Source organism: Castor canadensis, chromosome 5 (genome assembly GCF_047511655.1).
Source record: "Castor canadensis chromosome 5, mCasCan1.hap1v2, whole genome shotgun sequence".
Lineage (NCBI taxonomy): Eukaryota > Metazoa > Chordata > Mammalia > Rodentia > Castoridae > Castor > Castor canadensis.
In genome coordinates, this window is record NC_133390.1 from 147,220,312 (window position 1) to 147,244,242 (window position 23,931).

At 35.1% G+C, this 23,931-nt stretch overlaps 1 protein-coding gene across 5 annotated transcripts in view; it reads left to right on the top strand.

Moving 5' to 3' along the window:
• The window catches only part of Pak5 (p21 (RAC1) activated kinase 5), a 342,537-nt gene that overhangs the window by 164,615 nt on the left and 153,991 nt on the right, over positions 1 to 23,931 (top strand). For all 5 annotated transcript variants that reach the window (XM_074074350.1, XM_074074352.1, XM_074074353.1 and 2 more), the window contains one exon: positions 23,092 to 23,242. The gene's annotated coding sequence lies outside the window, so the exon portion shown is untranslated. The remainder of the gene's footprint in view (positions 1 to 23,091; positions 23,243 to 23,931) is intronic.

Genomic DNA, 23,931 nt, shown 5'->3' on the forward strand with positions numbered 1-23,931 from the left:
GATTTAAATTAATTAAAATAAGTCAAATTAAAAATTAAGTTCCTCAGGCACATTGGCCACAATTAAGAACACTGACATGGTGTTCAAACATTTCAGAATTTGGAGCATTTCAGAATTCAGACTATTGGATTAAGGATGGTCAACCAGTAAAGTCTATGCGAAGACTCCAAATCCAAAAAACCCTCCAATCTGAAATATTTCTGGCCCCAACCATTTTGGATAAGGAATACTCAACCTGTATTAACATTGGACTTATTCTGAGATATTTTTTGAAAAATTGCTTCCACTTGGTACAGACCCTTTCTTTGTCACTGATTTCAAGGGGGCAGGAAAAAGCTGGGACAACTAGTGAGAAAACAATATATTCTACTAAATTTGATTCACAATTAGCCTTTTCTTTGAATTTTTAAATTGACAGTTCTACATGGAAAAGTGTTCAACTTCCCTGACCATAAAAGAAATACAAATCAAATGTACACTAAGATTTCATCTCACCCCAGTTAGAATGGCTATCTTTAAGAAGAAGAACAACAAATGTTGGCAAGGGTATAGTGAAACAGGAACCCTTAGACACAGTAGGTGGGAGTAAAAATTAGTACATCCATCATGGAAAGCAGTATGGAGATTCCTTAAATCACTAAAGGTAGAATTGCCATATGATCCAGTGATACCACTACTGGGCATCTACCTGAAGGAATGTAAGTTAGAATACAATAGAGACACTTGCACACTGATGTTTACTGCAGCACTGTTCACAATAGCCAAGCTATGGAAACAACCCAGATACCCTACAACTGATAATGGATTAAGAAATTGTTATATATATACATATATATATATATATACAATTATATATATATATATACATAATATATATAAATAATATATAATTGTATATGTATATATATATGAGATATATATGTATATGAATGAGTTTTATTCAGCCATAAGGAAGAATGAAACTATGTGTTTAGAAGGTAAATGAATGGAATTGGAGGACATCATGTTAAGTGAAGTAAACCAGGTTCAGAAAGACAATGGACAAATGTTCTCTCTGATATGTCAAATACAGATCTAAAACAAACGTATACACAAAAACAAACATCATATACACATTTACATGTAGAGCATGTTTATAACAATGGAACTATACTATGAAACTTGGGGGTGGGGGAAAGGAAAGGATAATGATAGAAAATCAACAATATTGAAATACATTACATCTGCACACGTAGAGAAGATAACAATATGTACTGAAAGCTGTAGTGTAATGGAGGTTGGAGGGAAGAACTAAGGGAGAGTAACAGAAGAGGTTAAACTGAGCAAAGTAAAGTATATTAATAACTGGGATACATCAAGAAATCTTTTTGAACACTGACTTTAGAATTGATAATGAAAGACAGACCTGTAAAGTCGGTGTGTGTTGGGTAGGTACTTGTGGGAGGGGAGAGGGTAAAAGGAGAGGAAGGTGAGGGAATATGGTTGATAAGCTTCATATACATACACAAAATAGAATGAAATCTCTTGCAATTGCTTTAAGTGTGGGTGAGGGGGCGGTGGGTCAATGGGAGATGGTGGGTATGATCTAACCAATGTACAATGTAAGGCTATTCAGAATTGTCACAACAAATCCCTCCTGTACAACGAATATATCTAATAAAATGGACAAAAGTTTACAAAAAAGTAAATTAACAAGTCCCCCTTCTTTTTCTCTTATTTGTCTTTTCAGATTTTAAGGATTTCAGCAGAAGTAACTTACTTTTTTGTTGTTCATTCATTTAAAGCCTAGTACACAAAATGTGGCCCATGGAGTAGTAGCAATGGTGTCATCAGATGCTTGTTAAAATGTAGATTATCAGGGCGACCACACACCTACAAGGCCAGAACCTGCAGTTCAACAAGACTTTCATGTATACAACATAGTTGGAGAGGCACTAGTGTTGAGGAGTCTAAATAACATCAATGGATGAAGACGATATAGAGTTCCTTGAATATTATATAACTACACTAATAAACTATGTGTCTCATTTTGTAACCCATTAGCAAAGATGAGCTATAAATATTAAATTGACCACCTGTTGTTTACTGAACTGAATAATAGTAAAGGACTGTTTCTTTTTTGTGGGATTTCTCATCTCACAAAGAAACTGAGTCACCAATGTCACAGTCCATCTTCTAACAATGTGATATATTAAATGTGTTTCATATATTTTAAAAGTGAAAATTGCTTTTTGATATATTGTCACTCAGAGTGAGAGATGACATACAAAAAGATAAATGTACCATTTTAAGCCTTTGACTAAGTGATGACAATTTAATAAGAAATGACTTGGTACTGACAGCTTTCAATTGACTACTGAAATTGAAAGAAAAAAGGAATAAAAGGCCCAAATGTCAGATAGTTAACATTACTTCTGATTAGCTTTATAATATATGTACAGCTTACTTATGACTGGAAATCACTTCATTTCACATCATGTGCTGAGAAAATACTTTGAAAACGTGACTTGGAAAGAGCAAAGTGCTGGTGGTCTACTGTCCTCTTTTCTCCTCAGTGTTTTTACCTGCTGTTAAAACTTTTTCAGGAGCCCATACCAGGGGCAAACTAAACAGTTCATTTCCCAAGAGGCCTCTCAGCAAGGCTAAAATGAGCTGATTTTACTTAAATCACAGAGCAGAAACCAAATCCTTGTAGCATAAAAAGCAAAACTTGTAATTGACAGTAACATAGAGACAAAATAAGAGTCAAACCTAGGTTTTATGGGGGTGTCAACCATCACACCAAAGGTTGATAAAGAACCATCTTCATCAAAGATGAAGCAGGCTGAGATCCCAGCCTGCTATATCCCAGATATAGAAACATACTATCAAAATGTCCTGCCAGTTTTCTTTTAAAAAATCTTTATTAGTATATAATAGTTGTACAGGGGATTTCATTGTGACATTTCCATATGCTTACAATGTACCTTAGTTGGGCTCATCCCCATCATCATTTTCCCTCATCCCTCTCTCCTGTACTTAAAATGATTTCAACAGGTTTCAATGTTCTGTCTTCATACATGCATGTAAACTACATTTGCCAATCTTCTGTTCAATCTATAATCCACCTATGGATTCATTTAGTCACCTAATACTAACATATATTTTTCCAAACTCTTCATTTGTTAATATTTTATTTTATTTATCCATTCATTGAACATATTTGACATTTTGGTGAAGAGCTAAGGATGCCAATGTAAGCAGAATATAATCAGAAGACTCTTTGCTTTCAATGCTATTAAGTGATCTTGGTCTTAAATGAGTAGCCAGTTTTGCCAGTTGAATGAGTTGTTAGGCATAAAATATTCTAGAAGAAGACATATTGCTTTCTTGGGTTTTTGTTTCCATTTAATGAACTAATGTTTTATGGTGGCTTTAGACTTTTGATTAATTTTATGTGACTACTGTGACCAATTGCCAAAAATTTGGTGCCTTAAAACAGTAGATGTCTCTATTTAGTCTAGAGGTCAGAAGTCTGAAACTGGTAACAGAGGGCTGAAATTAAAGTGTCAGCCAGGTTCATTATGTCCAGAGGCTCTGGGGGTAGATTGATTCTTTGCCTCTTCCAGCTCTTTTTGACTGCCAACATTCCTTGGATTGTTGTCACATCACTACAATCTCCAAGGCCAGCATCCTCAAATCTCTCTCTTTACATTGCCTTCTCCTCTATGTACCTTCTCCCTCTCTCTCTCTTTTACAAGGATACCTGGAATGATATTTAAAGTATACCTGAATAACACAGGATAATCTCTTGAGCTCAAGATCATTGATCACACCTGTAAAGTCTTTGTTATATAAGGTAACATTCATAAGTTCTCAGAATTAGTACTTGAGTGAGGGGTCATATTTTGAGGAATCACAGACTTCATAGAACATTTCCCTTTAAAATTCTATTGATTGAATTCTAGTTATTTTTTAAAACTAAGTTTTTTTTAGCACATTGTGGTTCCACAACATAAAGTGTTACGAAGAAAGAATCTGAGTAAAACATATGCACAGTGTCAGCATCCCAACATCATCTCTGAGGGGATCCTTAACTTCTGGTGTAGCTTCCTCAAACTCCATTGTTCTGAAATGGGATAATTTTTGTTTTAAGAGCAGCCCACAAGCACTACATAAAACTTTGTGCAACTGAAGCCTTTTAGATTTAGACTTTCTCAAGTTTTTTTTTTTTTTTTACTTTATTGATCGTACAGGTAGATATCCTGCATGAAGAAAAACCACTCTCTAGCAGAATGTATCTCATGAATCTGTAAACTTGAGGTTAATTAATTGCAAGTAATAATCAAGGCAGACCAGGTATAACATGCAAAAACCTTAAATAAAAAGTTTCTGAATTAGGTTCCTAGTGATAAATCCCAGCAGAGTTTACTACAAGGTTTGCTTTTGTCAAGGTCAATGTTTCTCTTATGAAATCCCAAGAAGGAGAGAGCAAGTGATATATCTCTGTTAATTTTCTTTTTCCCATATATGAGTTATATTTTAACTTTGGAAAATGTTTCGTTATGCATGACTATAGCAAGATATTGGTGACACTTTTGAAGCATTACCATTTGGGAACCAAGTACACAAATTTTGAAAATCACATTGTCTTATTTGGTCTATCTGAATATTGTGTGTGTGTGTGTGTGTGTGTGTGTGTGTGTGTGTGTGTGTGTGTGTGTTTTACAACAGAAGTTTAGAGCAAACAGCAGAAATGAAAAGGGACTAGTGTTAACAGAAATGTGGGAATACTGTCTGGTGTTTAAACAGAGCTTGTTATATTTGCTTATGTTGAAGATGCCTCAGGGATTTCAGCTAAAAGAATGATCAACAGTGTGTGTAATGTATTTATGGAATATTTAGATGCCTTTATTGTACAAGATTAAAACAATTAAAACCTACTTCCATCTGATGAATGAGAGTGACTTGAATAGGATAATAGAACTCCTGCTTTTATTTATAGGTAGATCTCCTTTAGTCTCACTGTTAACCTTTGTTACAGAGAAAATAATAAAAGCAAGATGACTTTCTTTGGCTTTTCGCATGGAAGAAACAGTGTACACTTGGCACCTGATATTTATAGTGCCATCTGTCTCTTGGTTTCCTTGCTGTGAACAGACTCACAGTAGCATGTGGGTGGGTAGGGGCAGATCCTTACTAGAATCTTTTCTAAGAAGGTCAACTCTGTGTGGCATCTGAATGCCCTTGGGTGGTGAGGGTTGAATAGTGTATTGCTTTATTCACCTTTCTTTGCTTTGTGCTTTAAGAAGACTTGCTCGTGGTAAGACCACTGATGGCCTCCAATCTGCCTTTTCATCATTCTAAGGTAGGATCTAATGTAAGGACAAAACAGGCAAGATCCCTGAGTAGCTGCTTCCAATGTCAGTCTCATATTTTTCAAAGTCTTACTCTAAGGAAAGGAAAGAAAGGATTGTCTTCTCTGCTAGATCATTGGGATCCTACCTAATGTTGCTTATAGAAGTGGGCATATCAAAGACTCTGTACAAGGCTTCAAGAGACCCCCAGGTCTTTAACTAGTTGCTTATCTCTCTCCTAACAAAGACCTTTGCCCCCAACAACTCTCCTTGAGATAGAGCCTAACATTTTGTAAAGCATCTTAGGGTTTGTCAAGCAATTTTATAGATATTATCACATTTCCACCTCAGAATAACCCTCTGAAGTAGTCTAGGTAGTTATAAATCTTCAGTTTTTAGGTGAAAAAGTTGAGGCTATGAGAGACCTAGCAACTTGCCCAAAGTCATGTCATTCTTAGTCAATAGAGGGAAGAACAGAGCTCTTTCCTCCAGGTACTTAATCTGAATATCTTATTGCTAGTCATAACAAGATAGTTTCAAATTCCTTCATTGACTGTGTGGATACCAATTGAGTGAGGTTGGCTGAGGTAAGATAAAGAGTGGTGGGCTCAAAGATAATATAAAAGAGTGTGAACAACTCTTTATGATATTGTCGCTCTGGTGTTAGCTTCCCATTGCTATGGCAAAATGCATGAGATAAATAACTTAAAAGGAGAAAAGACTTATTTACAGTTCAATTTTGGTAGTTTTAGTCCATGGTTTCTTGGTCCTGTTGCTTTGGGCCTATGGTGAGGTAGACTATCATGGCAGGGAGTGCCATTAGCTGCTCACCTTGTGGTAGCCAGAAAGCAAAAAGAGAAGGGTCTAGGATTCCAATACCATCTTCAAGGACATGCTTCAGTGACCTAACCTCCTTCTAAGAAGTCTTAGAAGTCATCCTTTAGGAGACCTACCACCTCCTAAAGCTTTCATCATCTCCCAGTAATGCCATAGGCTGCCAATCAAGCCTTTAACACCTGGACCTTTGGGGGCGATATTTAAGATCCTAACTGTAATACCTTTGTCCTTCTTTTCTTTTCTCTTTTATTCTGTTAGGAAGACTGGAGCCTTTTATGGTCTCATGGAGCTATAATTTTGTTGGTCCTCTCTTTTACCTTTACTGAAAAATTTGAAAGGTAAATTACATAGAAATTGTAAACTAAACTTGTCTAAAACAGAGCCTTGCATAAATAAGCTTAACTAGTGGCCAGTTGGTGAGGTAGAGTAGTGTAGCCTGTGATAGCTGTGTCCAAAATGACTGGGAAAAGATTTTGTTTGGCCAACCCAAGACCCTGGCTGAGCTATATGGAGTCTTAGAGAACATCTAGTTAAACACTTTCATTTTCAAGCATTTCAGAGTATGGGTTGTATCAGTTCTTTGTTGTCATGATAGTGCTCCATAACAACCAAAAAACCTCAGTGGCACTTTGGGTGAAAAATGTTTATTGCTCATGGAATTTGGTTGTCATGGTTGTCAGTTCTTACACGCTTGGTTTGGCTGGGTTACTCACCTGGATTTTGGTGACTTTGGACTGATCTAGTTTGGCCTCTACTGGGAAGATGGATAACTCCCATATATTCCATTTTCTGTGATTTTCCAGCAGAAGAGCCCAGGTACATTCTCTTTTTTTTTTTATGTTTTAACTTATTTTTTTTTTCTTTTTCTTTTTTTTTCTTTTATTATTCATATGTGCATACAAGGCTTGGGTCATTTCCCCCCTCTGCCCCCACCCCCTCCCTTACCACCCACTCCACCCCCTCCCTCTCCCCCCCACCCCCTCAATACCCAGCAGAAACTATTTTGCCAGGCACATTCTCAAAGTGAGGCCAGTAGTACAAGAACACAAGAGGAAACGGATAAAGTTTCTCAAGATCTAGCCTTAGAGTAAAAATCTGTTATTTAGTCTGTTGGCCAAAGCAAGTCACATGGGATAGAGAAATATGCCTCACCTTTTCAGGAACAACTCCAAAGTCACGTGGCTTTGAAGGAGGGTCAATGATGGGGGTATTACTGAATATATCAGTTACCTAACAGGTTAAGGATAAACAAGGATTGAGCCATACCTGTCCCACCCCCACATAGATGTCTTTCACATCATTTGTAAAGAATCTCAATTTGTCTTAGATGTACTCTTCTCCTCAAATAAGCACCTGGTATTTAGATACTCCAGCTTGCTGCCAGACTCATGCTAATCCTTTAGTTGTGCTGAGTACTTGTTCTCTGCCAATAGTCACCTAATCCCTGCCAAGGTATTAGCACTTAATTGAGGTGTTTGCTGATAAAGTCCAGTAGTGTATCAAACCTTCTTACCATCAAAAAAAACACTTTTAATTTCATTTCCCTGTAGACTCCATGTTGGCCATTGTTTTGTACTGGGATTCTTAATAATTATTTTCTCTTTACAAATATAAAACATGGACCACTGCCAAACTGAACTTTCTGATTGGCATAAGATGCTGAAGTGAGCAAAAGGTAGACAGCAACAAAAGCAACCAGTGCTTCAGTTAGCTTGGAGTTGTGTTTTCCTGGGTAACTATCCAAGTGTGTTTAGGCTCATTGCTGTCTTCATTGATTCTAGATTGAGTCAAGGTGATAAGAGAGGCTTCTGTTTTGGGAATTTCTTATAACTTGTTTCTTCTATGGACAAAACATCCTTCCCTCTGTCAGGGAGTCAGCCCCAGTTTCTCTCAAATTATTCTTTGGTAATTATTGGTTATTCAAGAAAGGCTGATTGTTCAGTGTCCCTCAGAAATGTTATTAATATTACCCCTGACAATAACATGGAGTAGATGCAAAAGCACGGGCTCATAGGAGAAACTGATATCATTTATTTCTTGTAAAGGACTAGTTAAAAATAAAGAGAAAGTGTAGGATGAATCAAAAATAGCACTTTCTCTTGGGAAGGTAATATAGTTCACCTGTTTCTCAACTTTTGGCAATTTAAAAACTCAACTCACATGAAATATGCTAAGTATTGTGCTAGAGGTCTTAGTAGCTACATTTTACCAATGTATTTGCAAGCATGAGTTGTACCCCAAATGTATACAATTTTCTTCTTATCTTTATAAGGGGAGAATAAATATGGAGATTATTTTATCCAGCTGGAATATTTGGTCCTTTGCATAGTTCTGGCCAAGTAGAAAAGTGAATGCGTGTGTAGAAAATGGTTGTAAGATGTAATTTAAACGTTTTTACAGGGAGTGGGGAGGGAAAAAATGACCTGTATTGATCTGACTACAGAAAGAAAAAGAAATTAGTGTGGTGTGGCATGATGTTTGAGTGTCTTTGTATATATTACAGATTACTGCAAATAATAGACAAAGTACACAAAGCATTTGCGAGAGGGAGAATATTCCCTGCATTCTTTTTAAATTTCTCACCGACTATTAAATATAATACAGGAGTTAGAACAGTGTTGACCAAAAGAGCTTTCTGAAGTAATGGAAATGGTTACTGTCTGCACTGGCAGTATAATAACCATTAGCCCTATGTGGTGATCAAGCATTTGAAATATGGCTAGTGCAACTAAAGAACTGAACACTTGCAACTAAGAAACTGGAGAGAGGAGGAGAGAGCATTATTGAATTTAACTGCCTATACTTAATGTGTACAATTTGATACATGTTGATATGCATATACCCATGAAACTGTCACTCCCCAAAATTTTGTTGTAGCCTTTAAAAAATATTTCTCCCTTAGCATCTACCCCCACTCTGTTCCTAGGCAACCACTGATCTTACTTCTGTCACCATGTATTAGGCTGCATTTCCTAGAGTTTCATATAAATGAAATCAGCATGTATTCTTCTTGGTGTGCCTTCTTTTGCTCAGAACAGTTATTCTGAGATTCATCCATGTTGTAGTATGTGTCTATGATTCATTCCATCTTATTTTAAGCAGTTTTTTCTATAATATATTTATACCCATGTGGTTTATATAGTCACCTGTTGATGAATATTTGGGTTGTTTCTAGTTTGGGGCTACTACAAGTAAAACTGCTTTAAACATGTTTGTGAAATATATATATTTCTTGTCATTAAATGGCTGGATTATACAACATGCCTGTGTTTAACATTTTTTAAAGTTGCCAAACTGTTGTCTGAGGGGGTTATACCATTTTATATTCCTACAAAGACCTATACGAGTTGCAGTTCCTCCACATCCTTACAAACACTTGATATGGTTAATCTTCTCAATTATGGCAATTCTAGTGAGAATGTAGTGGTTCCACCTCATGTTTTTGTTTTATATGTTTCTAATGACTAATGTATAGAACATATTTCATGTGTGTAGTTGCCATCTCTGTATTTTCCTTAAGTGTTTGCACATGAACACTTTCAAAGTCTTTTGTCCATTTTTAGTTGGCTTGTTTGTTTTTTGTTTATTACTGACTGTTAATGAAATAGCACTGATTTTCTGTCTACTTAGTTACTGAGGTTGCACTGACTCTCCAATGACTATTTAAGATTTCTCTATTTCTCCTTGCAGTTCTATCGTCTTCTGCTTTATATAATTTGAAGCATAGCACATATACGTATATAAACATTTTGGATTGTTTGGTTTTCTTGATGAATTTTCCTTTTTATTTGTTGTTAAACTATGTTTTATCCCTGGTAATAGTCTTTGCTCTGAAACCTACTTTTTATGATATAAATATAGCATTGCAACTTTTTTTGATAGTTGTAGCATGCATTTTTACATTCAGTTTATTTTTGTCTTTATAAAATAGGCTTCTTATATGTGGCACATAGTTCAGTCTTTTTGTACAATCTAAAATCTCTCCCTTTTAATAAGGTGTTTAGACTGTTTATGCTTAATGTAATTATTGATTTTGGTAGGTTAATATCTACGATCTTGCTTGCTATTTTCTATCTGTTTCTATCAGGCTGTTTGGCAGTTTTTTGTTTTATGTCAAAGTATATTTTACCTTCATTTTGTAATATTATCTTTGTTGAATATTGAATTCTAGATTGATATTTTTTCTTTCAGTATTTTAAAGAGTTTTTCTACTATCCTCTTATTTGCATTGTTTCTACAAATTAAACTTAGGTTATTTCTTGTCTGATAAGTTTAAACAAATCTTAAGTTGCTTTCCAAGTGTGGCACAAGATAAGTGCTTTCAACCTGTTCTCTGCCATCTTGGAGCTGTCATGATAACAACCGATCCTTACAAAGGTTAAATATCTTCCTCATTTTTGCTTTCTAAGCCAGCCTGTAACACCACGCTTCTGAGCTGCTTCTTCCACTTTTGGTCTGTGGCTTCCCAGTTTGCAAACTGTTCCTTTATGTACATAATAAACTTTCACATTTTAAAATTTGACCTGTTTTTATTTTTCAGGGTTCATTGAGCTTATTAGAACTTTAGCTATAAGTTATTCATCAAATTTGGAAATTTTTTCAGCCATTATATCTTCAAGTATTTTTCTGTTCTTTTCTCTATATCCCTTCATTGGAGAATTCACTTACACTTATGTTAGTTTACTTGAAGTTGTTCCACAAGTCATTGATATGCTGTTCATCTATTTTATATTACTTTTCTGTGTTTCATTTTAGCTAGTTTTTATTATTACGTCTTAAGGTCATGAATCTATCACTCTGCAATATCTATGAGAAACCTATCTAATGTTCTTTGTAATCTCGCTCATTGTTTTCTGTAGACAATTGACTTAAATGTTTTCCAAGCATATGGAATGCAATTATAATCACTGCTTGAGAGTCCTTGTCTCCTGATTCTATATTAGTGATTGTTATGAATTGAGTTTCAGGGATTTTTTTTCTCCTTATTGGTTGTATTTTCTTTGCATGCCTGCTAATTATGAATAGACACCAAAATAGTGTGTTTTTTCTTTTTTGAGTGATGGTACTTTTGTATTCCTTTAATTTTATTTACTTACTAATTTATTTTAAACCTGGACTGTGAGTCCAGGTTTCATGGATCCTAAGCATGTGTTCCACTAATGAACCCCATTCCTGTTCCTACAAATACTCTCGAGGTTTACTCTGAGACACAATTAAGTTACTTGAATGTAGTTTGAAATATCTGGGTCTTGCTTGTTGTAGACTTCCTAGGTGTAGCTGGAATAGCATTCAGTCCAGGGTAATTATTCCCAAATGCTGAAGCCAGCTCTCCTGAATTCTTTACTTCATGCTCCATGAATGTTTAGGCTTTCTAGTCTGGGTGATGGGAGCAGGAAGTAATGCTGGCCACTGTTACTTTTATATTTCAGGCTTTTTTATATCGCAGACTCAAGTAATCTCCTCACATGATACTTGAGGAAGAACTTCTGCACATCTCTAGAATCTTACCCTCCACCACTTCCCCAGCCTTGGTTTTCTAAAGTGAAAAAAAATTATCTAAAACCAATTGGCAGAGTTGTTTTAAAGAAAGATTACATCTACATAGCATATAACTAGAAAACACTCAATGAATAGAAATTCCTTTTATCTGATACAGCATTATGCTTTACATAAGAAATAATTTTGACAGATGACAGTTCTCTCACCGCTTCTGAGTCAGCCCATAGGAAGCCCATTTTTCTTGTCCATTGTTCCATGACTCAGATCCAATAGCATCCTTTCATCCCATCCTTATTGCCCCAGATTGATTACTGTTACTTTTCCTTTATTTCTACTTCTAATACTAAGGGGAGTATTTGCTAGCTGCTTTTATTAAGACTCACAGAGAGTAGTTATAACAAACAATGAAAACTTTAAATTCAATGTTTATTATTAATATTTTTAGAAGCACCACAACAGCCTCAGTCTCAGAGACAGTCTCTCTGGCTGTGTACCTACATTATTGACCTCATCCTCATCAGATCCTGAGATTTCTCCCCAAGTTCCTCACTCTGCCCTGTGTGTATATCTGTCTCTATCAGTCTCTCTTTGTACCTTAGTTGTGTATTTCTCTTTTGTTTAATCTGTCACTCACCCTCTTTCTGCATCTCTGCATGTCTTCATTGTCACATCTTTCTAATTTCATACTCTCTATTACCAAACTTCTTTTCCTTGGTAGTGGTAGATCACCTGCCTGGCCAGCACAAGGCTCTGAGTCCAAATTCCAGTACTGCAAAAAAAACCTGACTAGAAGGTCCCTAACTTTAAAAGGGAGATTCCTCAGACCCTCACCAAATTCCTTTTCCTCTACCAAGAAGGCCAAAAAAAACCTGACTAGAAGGTCCCTAACTTTAAAAGGGAGATTCCTCAGACCCTCACCAAATTCCTTTTCCTCTACCAAGAAGGCCAAAAAAAACCTGACTAGAAGGTCCCTAACTTTAAAAGGGAGATTCCTCAGACCCTCACCAAATTCCTTTTCCTCTACCAAGAAGGCCATGCTAGCTGTCAGACTTACCCCAGCTAGACCTTTGGAACTACTTTAGTATATGCTGACACTCAATGTCATGTTTCTGCTCAATAAAAGATCCAAAGATTTCTCCAGGTTTCATTTTTCCTAGTATAAAAGGCTGTCAGGAACTTGGAAATGATGGCTTTTCTTTTAGCATATCTGAAGTCTAGGTAGGGTCCCTCAGTAGATTTAGGGGAGAGATTCCCCTATTACAATAGGCAATACAGTAAAGGTGTCCTAAAGTCATCTTTTCTGCATGGTAGTCCTTGGAAGGATTTCTTCTTTGTGCTAAAAGAAGAGCATCCTCATGTAAATGACTCCATGTAAATGACTTCAGACACAACTTATGATGTGTTTGTTAAAACCACAGATGAGCATTTGGGGTGGTCCACTGGCCTCTTTTACCATAGTTTTATGATTCATAGCAGATGGTCAGGTCTGGTGAAATTAGCAAAAAACTGCATACTTGCCACTCTTTGAAATGGGCAGCCAGGATAGCAAATAACTAAGGTAGGTGGTCCAATTAAGAAAAAAGAAAATAATAACTATGTGAGATGGTGAATATGTTAATTAGCTTGGTTGTGGCTATTACTTCATAATGTATGTACATGTCAAAATATCAAGTTGTACATCCTAAATATGTGTAATCATAATTACTTGTTAATTAATTTCACAGGAAATTAATGTGACTCAACTCCCTGTATAGCTATCCTTATCTCAACCAGGAAAAACACTTGTTCCTTCCTATTATTGCTTATACTCTCTCTTCAACAAAATTAGAGATAAGGGCAAAATAGTTTCTGCCGGGTATTGAGGGGGTGGGGGGGAGAGGGAGGGGGCAGAGTGGGTGGTAAGGGAGGGGGTGGGGGCAGGGGGGAGAAATGACCCAAGCATTGTATGCACATATAAATAATAAAACAGTTAAAAAACTAATAATTACTTGTTAATTATAGCCCAATAAAGTTGAAAAAAGATTCTGCATTCACCATCTCAGAATCAAAGTCCATTGTCTTCATAACACTCATCAGTGTAAAATTTTGTGTTTAACTTATTACAAATTATCTTCCCTATTAAACTATTACTTCTGTGAAGCCAAAGGTCCATGTCTGATTCGTGCACAGTTAGTCTCCAGTCCCTAGCTCTTTGTCTACCCTTTCAAGCTCTCAGTAAATACTTGTTGAATCTAATTCTGAGAAAGTAGGGTTTTCCAGGCACACAGTATAGTCCAGTAAAACACAACCAACAGATATGTCTATCAGCCAGTACCCATGGTTATTAGTGAGTAAGAGATATAATGATGTCTCTTCCAAATTATTCTACTGATTTAGCATTGTAAATAGGTAAACCTGGTAATTAATCTCTCTATACAAGCACCATGTTGCCTTATATTAGGGAAAGTTACCAACCTTTGAGCTAATTGAAAGCAAGCATATCCAAAACTGAGGTCTTATTTTTTGAGTGTTGGGAATACAATTGAGAGGGTGAGATGAGAAGTGGAACAGGACAGAAGACACTGACATACCAGCCCCAAATTAAACTTTCTATGACCCCTGGGTAGACGGCTGTGTAGGAGAGGGGAAATGTGTGGGTACATATGTACCATGTGGGATTATCATATCTAATAGAGGAATCAGATCTCCAGGAGAACTCAGATTAGTTTAGTATATCACAAAAACCTGGCAGGAATAATTATGCTACTTTAATCCTGGAAAGATGTAGACTAAAATGTCAGCAATATCTTGGCTGCTGGATTCTGAGTGATTTTTTTCTACTTTCTACTTTTGTTTCTCCAATTTTTCTACAGTGAATCTATGAATGATTTATAATCAGGTAGTTTTTAAATGTATAACTTTCTTCATTTATATTTGGTATAAATTTTTTGTTTTGTAATCTCATGGAATACAAATTAAAAATTCTACACTAAGAAGCACACATTCTAAGTATCATTGAGTGATCCGATAATTTGATAGCCTAAATGCTTAAAGTATATTATTGATACTAGAGTTCATAAAATGTGTAAAAATATTTTTCACTTAAAAATCTTTCAGAAAAGTTTTTTTTGCATTTTATTCACAGCACAAATTTTTGTCTAGAGGTTTTTAAGGCTTATTAACTGCAACCTGACCTCTGTACCTTTTATTCAACCTGATGACTCATAGGTCATTTTAATGCGTTCATTTGACCCTGGAGAAAAATCCTTGTGTGTCAATCCTTAATGTACATGAATGCTGTTCTAAAGACTATTCTAGTAGCATTGGAAGCTTACTATAAAATTGTGCTATTTATTTTTGAGATTTTATATTCACTTTAGACTTCCATTATTACATTTTATTATCCATGCTACGAAATATAAGCAAATGTGCTTTAGTGTTTGTTTAGAATGTTTAACTAAAACTTAATAAGTTGTATTCCAACATGCCTTAATGGTAACAAACTCCTTTTATGAAATATATCTGAGCTACAAATGAGTTAGTTTCCAGTAATATACTTTCACATTGCAAAGCACCTGCTTCAAAACAGACATATTTAAAAGTTAAAAACAAAAAACCAACTAGTTGGGGTCAGTTTTTCTGTTATGAGTATGACTTTTATAATTTTTTCCTTAGAAAAATCATTAAGATGTTATATTTAAAATCTCATCTTTTTCTTTCTCATCAATATCATCCCTAAAATCTTTAAATTATCACAACAAATTATACAATTAGTCTAGACTTGCAGTGTCAGATATGGGAGGCATTAATGACAGGTGACTATTGAGAATTTGAAGTATGGCTACTCCAAATAGAGGTGCTGTAAGCATAAAGCGTACACTAGATTATGAAAACAATGAATGAAAACATGTCAGTGATACATGTCAACATGATCATATGTTGGTTATAGTGAGTTAAATAAAATGCATTGTTAAAATTAATATCATTTTTCCTTTTTTAATGTAGTTATTGAAAAATTAAGTTTGTGACTCACATTTATGGTTCACATTATATGTCTACTAGACAGTGGTATTTTAGATCTTGATTCTTTGCTAAGGAGATGCATCTATCAAAATTTGTTGGCAAACAAAGCCCCTCCTTTGTCTTTCTGCTGTATGTCAGTGTCCATTGGGGTCATGAGTTGCTTCTTGCTATATATGGTAGCACAGGAATTTCCTCTAATCTAACCTTTCTGGGTTTATTTTTGAGAAACATGTCTTATCAACCATTGATATACATGAATCCTAGTCATTTTTTCATTGGATCAGGTGAGTCTTTGTATTGTTGTATAAAGGGTTAGCACAGGAAAACCACTGACAAGAATTTGAACTTACCAATCAAGTGCTTAGTGAAACATCAAGTCACTTGCTTGGGATAACATTGGTTGCTGGTGTCTGCAATTTAGTATGTGAGTCTGTGCATTTGTTCCTGTGGATTCAGCCCATGGCATGTGAAAACACACTCATGTCATCACATCTTCTCCAGACTCTTGTCAAGAGCTTTTACTGTTCCTAAGGAATCTTCAGAACCATAGACACTCAAGCATGCACATATATTTGCTTTCTGTTAAAGGTTTGTGATGCGGAATGAAATGAAAATATGTAGATTCAAAACATAGGCTAGATATTCTTGAGTTTTATACAAAACTAGGGTATTATTTAAAAAGTACAGAGTGGCTCATGCTTGTAATTCCAGCTACTCAGGAGGCAACAATTGTGGTGACTGCAGTTTGAGATCTGTTCAAGGCAAGCTGGGGGGCAAAGTTAACAAGACCCAATCTCAATCAATAAGTGGTATGATAGCACATGCCTGTGATCCAGCTGCTTGGAGGCCTGGGTAGGAAGATCAAGGTCTGAGGCCTGTCTTGTGTGGGAGAGAAATGCAAGACCCTGTGGGGTATGGGGAGACTGAACTAAAACAAAAAGGGCTGGGGCATGGCTTAAATGGCAGAGCACCTGTCAGGAAAGCCCACAACCCTGAGTTCAAACTCTAGTACCACCAAAAAAAAAAAAAAAAAAAAAGAAAGTAGAAGTCTCCATAAAAGAAGTGTCTCTTTTAAAAGTTTTCCCCTGAAAATATAAAACTACAATATGCTAATACATTGAAATATCCTTTTGTTGTGGCAATTTTATTGATAAAAGCTACCATTTAATTTAAAGACAGTAAGTACAAAAGGATCAAATCAAGTTGTACTACTTGATTTGATATTAGATGCAACATATAATTATAGGAAGGGAGAAGGGGGGAAGGGGAAGAGAGGGGGGAAGGAGGGAAAGAGGGAAGGAGGAAAGTTGTACTACTTGATTTGGTATTAGATATAAACTATTCATTGTTTTTGTATACTTTATAAGCTGTCATATGTATTTAGATTTAGTATTTTAAACCTGCTATGAGATATATATATATATATCTCAATCACTCATTGCTTTAATGTGTCCATTTTTAGAACTATTTTTAAAGAACATGATTTATCATTTGTTTGGAGTTCCTCATTCTCTTGAAATGTATAGCATTTATCTATGTATTTATTTACACATAAAATACATATGCTAAATAAATAGTGGTCTGGATTTTCTTAAATTTTCCATTCCAAAAAAATGTTTAAAACTAGATTTATACTGATTTTTTTCCTAAGGTAAATGATTCATCTCCGGGAGGATTTCATTGAACTTCCAGCATCACTTGAAGTGCCATAAACTTACTAAGGTGAAAATGGTCTAAAAACATCATGTTGTCTATTTCTTTGGTCTCTCATAGATATTTCCACTGCTGTCTTGAGCCTCAAACTCTGACTCGGGTGTGTGAGGCATTTGAATTTATAAAGCAAAATATATGGTTTTCCACTAATATACTCTCTTAAAAAATTAGTGGACTTTTGGCTGAGATCAAGTATAGCAAAAAAAGTTCACTAAGTTTTAATGAGCCTCAAAATACAAAGTAAAACCAAAAGGTCACCTTTCCTCCACTGTGGCTGTAGAGTGGAAGTCACACATTCCAGTGCTATAAGAGCAAGACAAGTGAGGAGTGAGGTAATGGGAGATAGCAAATGAGTAGGAAATTGTGGAAAAGTAGGCAGCTCATGCCCATTCTGTATCACTCAGGAGTTCTATTTGCTTGCAAGTAAGGCAGGTTACAAACAAGCTGGCTTCTCTCTTCTCTCCTTCTCTTATAAAGGATGACCTAAGGAAGAAGTCTTGGTAGTGGCAACCCATGGTTATCAGAGATACAGGTTCAACATCAGTCTATTACCACTACATAGCAGACACTTAATGTTTTTGTTTGCTAGATGTGCAAGGTTCTAGCCCATTGATAGAACTTAGATGACTAAACTATTCTATATCTGAGTGTCTTTTTTCCATTAGGCCAGAAAACCAGTGTATCCAAACTTAATTGTTCACTTGATTTTTCAGTCTAAAAATTAGTTACTCTGAAAATAAAAGCTAACACATTATAAGTCCTAGCAGATGCAAAGAGCATTTACATGAGAGTCTTTTAGCTCTTAACCCCTTCATTGTCTCTGAGGAAATTCTCATAAATAGAGGCCAGATGTTTAAACAGGGTATTTTTCTCTAGGAAAAGGTGATAGTGTCTTTAAAAACTGAGTTAAGTTATTACCTGGAAAGAAAAACAAAATAGTGCTCAATCTGTATTTTAGGAAATCCAAAAGCAGCATATACTGTGTGGGCTCTGAGAAGTTTCCCTGGAGAGGACTCACTGCAGTCAACGAGTGCATGAATAATTACTGCAAAAATGCAGCCCCATATGTTACAGTTTTGCTTTGAATGGAAGAAAATCCATTTTTGAGTAGATTAGGTTTTCCACTCCCTCAAAGTTATTTATTCAAAATTTTAGTGTTTCTACTATGTTGCTTTCTTCCATGGAAGCAAAACATACCTTTCCTGTCAATGAGGGAAAAGGAAAGGATGCTGTGCTCTGGTTATAAATATTTTATTATAAATAGAGACAGTGGTCACAGGGGGCAGATGAGTAGCAGGAAACAAATGTGATGTTGTTTTGCAGTCCTCAGAAGAGGTTTATATTAAACTTTCTCTGCCAGCTTGTTTTTTTGCTTGGCTTTTATACTGTCGAACCTGGTAATGAAACCCTTTTCTGTATCTGGAGCTTACCTAGGAGATGAGACATGTAGCACATGACTGAAAGTATAAAATTATCTGTGTTATAGGTTATATACAAAGAAAAGTCTACTATAAAATGGCACAGTGATCAAAATATATTTTCAAGGAAGATGATCCACATTAATTTCTTTCGGAAAGGCTCTAGCTTCATAAAAACAGCAGGTTAAATAAAAATAGTGCATTAGGTGTTCTTCATAAAATTGACTTTTTCTCCTCTTACCCCAATCCCTCTAAGTTATTAGAAGACTTTGACCTGATGGGATTTAACATCTTTCATGATTTCCTAACGCATTTGATTAATCTTTTGATCAATCTTTTGAGGCCAAGATCTTAAGCTTATTTTCTTTGAGGGAAGAAAATTAAAGTCCCATTTTCTTGACATAATACCATAGACCACGTATCAAACCCACCATTTGCAAATTTGCATCTCTGGGTATAACAAGAACTGGATGAAAGGGTGAGTAAAGTAGCAAAAATTGCCAGATTATAGGGTCCATGGGATCCATGTCATCCTGCCTATGAACCATCTAAAAATGTGTCTGTATGACTTCTGTCTTCCCTGAATGTGAAAAGGAAGAACAAATTAGCATGTAGGGACTAGAACTTTGTACTAGTATAGTTGATGTTAAATCTTTGATCTGTCTTACACAAAATATAATTTTGAAGTTTGTAGTAATTTACCAGTGTACCCAATAGTATATATACCAGAAAATCTATGGAAAATAAATGTACAAAATGTCATAACTTATGAAAAATTTAGAAGTAATATCTCTGATTAGAATATCTTATTTTTATAATATATATACATATCACAACAATACAGGTGCATATCCTGCTCATAAGTCAAAATATAAGTGAGCTAGGATTTTATTTTCAAGTTATTCTCAACTGGCAGATCCTGCCTTTTGAATTTAAGAATAAACTCAATGTCTAAAAGGTTGTGTGGATTTCTTTGTACATAGTAGAAGCATGAGCTAATTTTTTTTTACTATTTACTATTAGTCAGTTACTTCCCATTTCCATTTTATCCTAAAGACTACTACGTATTCTAGAAAATGACATCTGTCTCCATTTTTCAGGTGAATCAGTAATCTCAGGGAATAGATAATTGCTTCAAATAGTTGTTAGTACAAGCTGGAGGAGCCATTGTGTTGAGACAAAAGCCAACCCCCTTTTTCATGAAGGTTAGAAATGCATATATTAAATTTAATTGATATCAGTTCCTCTTGTTAATATGTATATAAACAGCAGATTCAGAATGACATATCTGTTATCTGAATGTAGTCTACTGAACATTCATATTGCTTTATAAAGACATTAATAGTAATCTGACTTTATCACAAATATATGGATAAAGGTTTCTTAGTGGCCTATGTAGAGAGAGAACTTTGAGAATAGAGGTTCAGTGGTGATCTGGCATGTGTTAAAGTAAGTTTATGATGTCTGATATTTTTTGATTAATCTGTTTATTTTTAGTATAAATAGAACATTCTATGTAACAATAATTTCTAGGAAATAAACTCAAAGCAAAAGATAGTTCATTATGTAGGAAATGTAACATCATTATATGGATAAAGCATAAAAGAAATGAAATACATTTTGTTTTTTTTTAGTCAAAGTATTGCTTTTGTATAATATATTGAATTGTCTTATTGTTACAAAGTAGACTTATGTGATTATAGCAATACGAAAATTGTATTCCATGACAAGGTGACTTATCTTCTGATGTTAGAATTATATGAAGAAAATACAACAAGACTGAAAAGAAATTATGCCTATTTGTATTTTAGGCAATTTTGAATTAAATTCAAAGTACCTAAGAAGCTTTCAGGACTGTCCTTTTAGGATTTCTTGTTACCTATGCAAGGTATTTGATTTTTTTAGCAACTTCTACTGTTCTTAGCACATGAGGGCGCAGTTTTGAGAAGATAATTTTAGCAACAAATTAGTTTCCATGAGCTACAAATAAATCAAGGTTAAATGAAATCATTTTAAGATTTAGAGAAGTATAATTAATTCAGAAATCTTTGCAACAACTTTAAAATATAAATTCATATCCCTGAAAGCATTGCAAATGCTTTTCAAAATGCAATAGAGGATAGATGGTTAAAGTATGAGCCGTTACAAAGTACTGGCGTTTTTACAGACAATATGTCTGCTAAGTATATACATTGTGTACCTTCAGTTAACTGATGAATATAATGAAATAAAGCAAGTGTTAATATCCAAGAAGAAAGATGGAACAGTCTTCTGGAAGTAGCTCATACTGACTTGTAGTGCACAATGTGGACTATCAACCTATAATTATTTCAGAGATATTTTCTTTGGACTTGTCTGGAAATGGATGAGCAATGATTAATACCAGACAAAAGCAAAGATCTGGGCTCTAGAATTTATCTTTCTAATAGGATAGGAGATAATGAATGTTTTCAGTTCCTAGATCTTTCATGAAGGATATGAAATCTATATTTGGTCACTTCCTTTCCATGTCTCTAGTATTTATCATTTACTAATTTAAATAACAATACTGTGCTGAATCATAGCAAGGTTAAAAACTTGTAAGATCTATATTTAACTTTGGTTCAGCTAATGTCTATGTAGTTGATTCTTATTACTTAAGGGTTTTGTATTTGCAAATTCAGCCTGTCCTGTTTCCCATATTTTTGTGCTTTATTTTGGCAATGTCATTGTTTGAAATGCCAATCCTCCACACACGGTAGTGCTGAGATGCTGACTAGTATTCGAAGCACAAGAAGAATATGACGTGCCTCATAGAGAAAAAAAAATACATGTGCTAAATGAGCTTCCTCAAGCATGAATTAAAATGCTGTTGGCTGTGGATTCAATGTTAATTAGTAAATAATATATATTAAATAAGGTGTCTTTCAGCAGATATACAAATTAAACAAGGTTAGATATCGATTGGTTGATGAATATGCTGGGGCCAGTGATTTGCAGAAACCTAAGCCTATATTTCCACTCAGAACAATAGTTCAGTATTTGCAATAACTTTATCACAAACATAAGTACTACAAATAATGAAAAAGCAAATGTATTGAAAATATAGAATTGTACTTTAATCAGATTAACTCCCTCTATTATTCTTCCTTACCTCTCACCATTATTTGACAGCTTTTACTGTATTTTCTTATGGCATCTTCCTACACATACGCAATGTATTTCAAAATTATTCACTCTCTATCATTCTCTTTTCATCTCCTTCCTCCTCTTAGTCCCCTCAAACAGGAGGGGATTCCTCAAACATGATTTTTGTTTGTATTTTTGTATTTGTGCATACTTTTATATCACAGGTGAAAGAGCATGGTACTTTAAAAAAATGAAGATGGTTGCTCATGCCTGTAATCCTAGCTATTCAAGAGGCAAAGATTAAGATTGCAGTTTGAAGCCAGCCTGGGCAAATAGTTTGTGAGACCCTATCTAGAAAAACCCTTAACAAAGAAAGGGCTGGTGCAGTGGCTCAAGGTGAAAGCCCTAAGTTCAAGCCCCAGTACTGCAAAACAACAACAAAAAAATGAAGATCAGAAGTGTAGAACAGGTCCTATTAGAGGGTGGATACTAGTAGGAACAGGGAAGGTAACTAGAAAGAATACAGGAGGGTGAATATGACTGATGTAATTTATATACTTATATGAAAGTAGAACAATGAAACCTGTCAAAATCATTTTAAGTAGGAGGGAAGGGGATGGGAGAGAAGGATGGTGGAGGTATACATAGCCAAAGTATCTTGCAAAGCATATATGGAAATGTCACAATGAAAACCCCTGTACAACTAATATTTGCAAATAAAAGTGTTTTTTTAAAGAATTAAATTAATAATACATTTAATGTAGCTGTGCACATAGCAAGAGCTCAATAAATATCACCTTTTATTATCAAAAATATTAAATTGCCAGTTATTGGGCCAGGCACAATAACTCCAAATATTTAGGAGCCAAAGACACTGTTCATGCTTTCAAAAGACTCACCACCATCTACTGGCAACACAGATTGACAAGGTACCAACTACACAGAGTAAAGAAAGTGCAGATTCAGGCAAGGTGCTAAGGGCAGTTTAACACTACCTGGCAGTATCCAGGCAATAATACACATATCTGTAGGTGTGTGCTTGAGAAAATGATGAAAATACTAAAGAAAGGATGCACCACATGTGGGAGAATGTAAAGAAAATGGAGTTATATATTTATTTTTAAAACAGAACATAATGTTGGTGGGTTGTGAGTCATGTTAGTACCATGTTGTTACAGAAATACACTGTGGCGAAATACTTCTGCCTGCTGCCAAAATGAACACCGAGGAAAAATGAAGAAAACTGAAGAACACCAACAAAAAGTTGCACATCAGAAATAGCCACACTCCTTTGGCATCTCAAATTCATCCATCACCATCGAAAAAAAAGTAAGCAAATAAATGGCATTATGACTTTTCCCTTTTAAATTTTACTTTAAAATATATACATACATATACGTATATATTTAAAAGCCAAAAAGTGTAGGTATTTATTCAACAGATATTCAGTGGGTGACCGCTGAATGCCTGCAAACAGTTCTAGTTTCTGGTAATACAATGGTGAACTGAGCAAAGGCATGGCCTTGAGAAATTGACATTCTGGTGGAAACAAATGGAAAGGAAACTGGCTGGCACTGATGATGTTTATGAACATGGTAAACAAGTTAATGAACTAAAGTGAGGGAGAGGGGCTATTTGAGTGTCAGTGTCAGTGCATATTACCCAGAGAATTTGAGCTAACAATTGAATAATGGATAAAAGCTACTTGAGGGTTTGAATATAGTCCTTTCATGAGCAAGGATACAGATGGATGTGGTTGAGGCTTAGAAAGCAAGCTCACATTGTTTACTAGAGGAAATGGTTTTGGAGAAGCATGATGTGGGAGAAGTTGGAGGACCTTTTGGATGTGGAACTGTGTCTTGAGTTAATCACTGAGGGCAGAAGTGATTGAAGAGTCATTATTAGAGGAGTGGAAAAAGTTACATAAATTGAATACCCCAATCCAAAAATCTAAAATTTAAAATACTCCAGAATCTGAAACAGTTTTTTTATTTTTTTTATTATTCATATGTGCATAC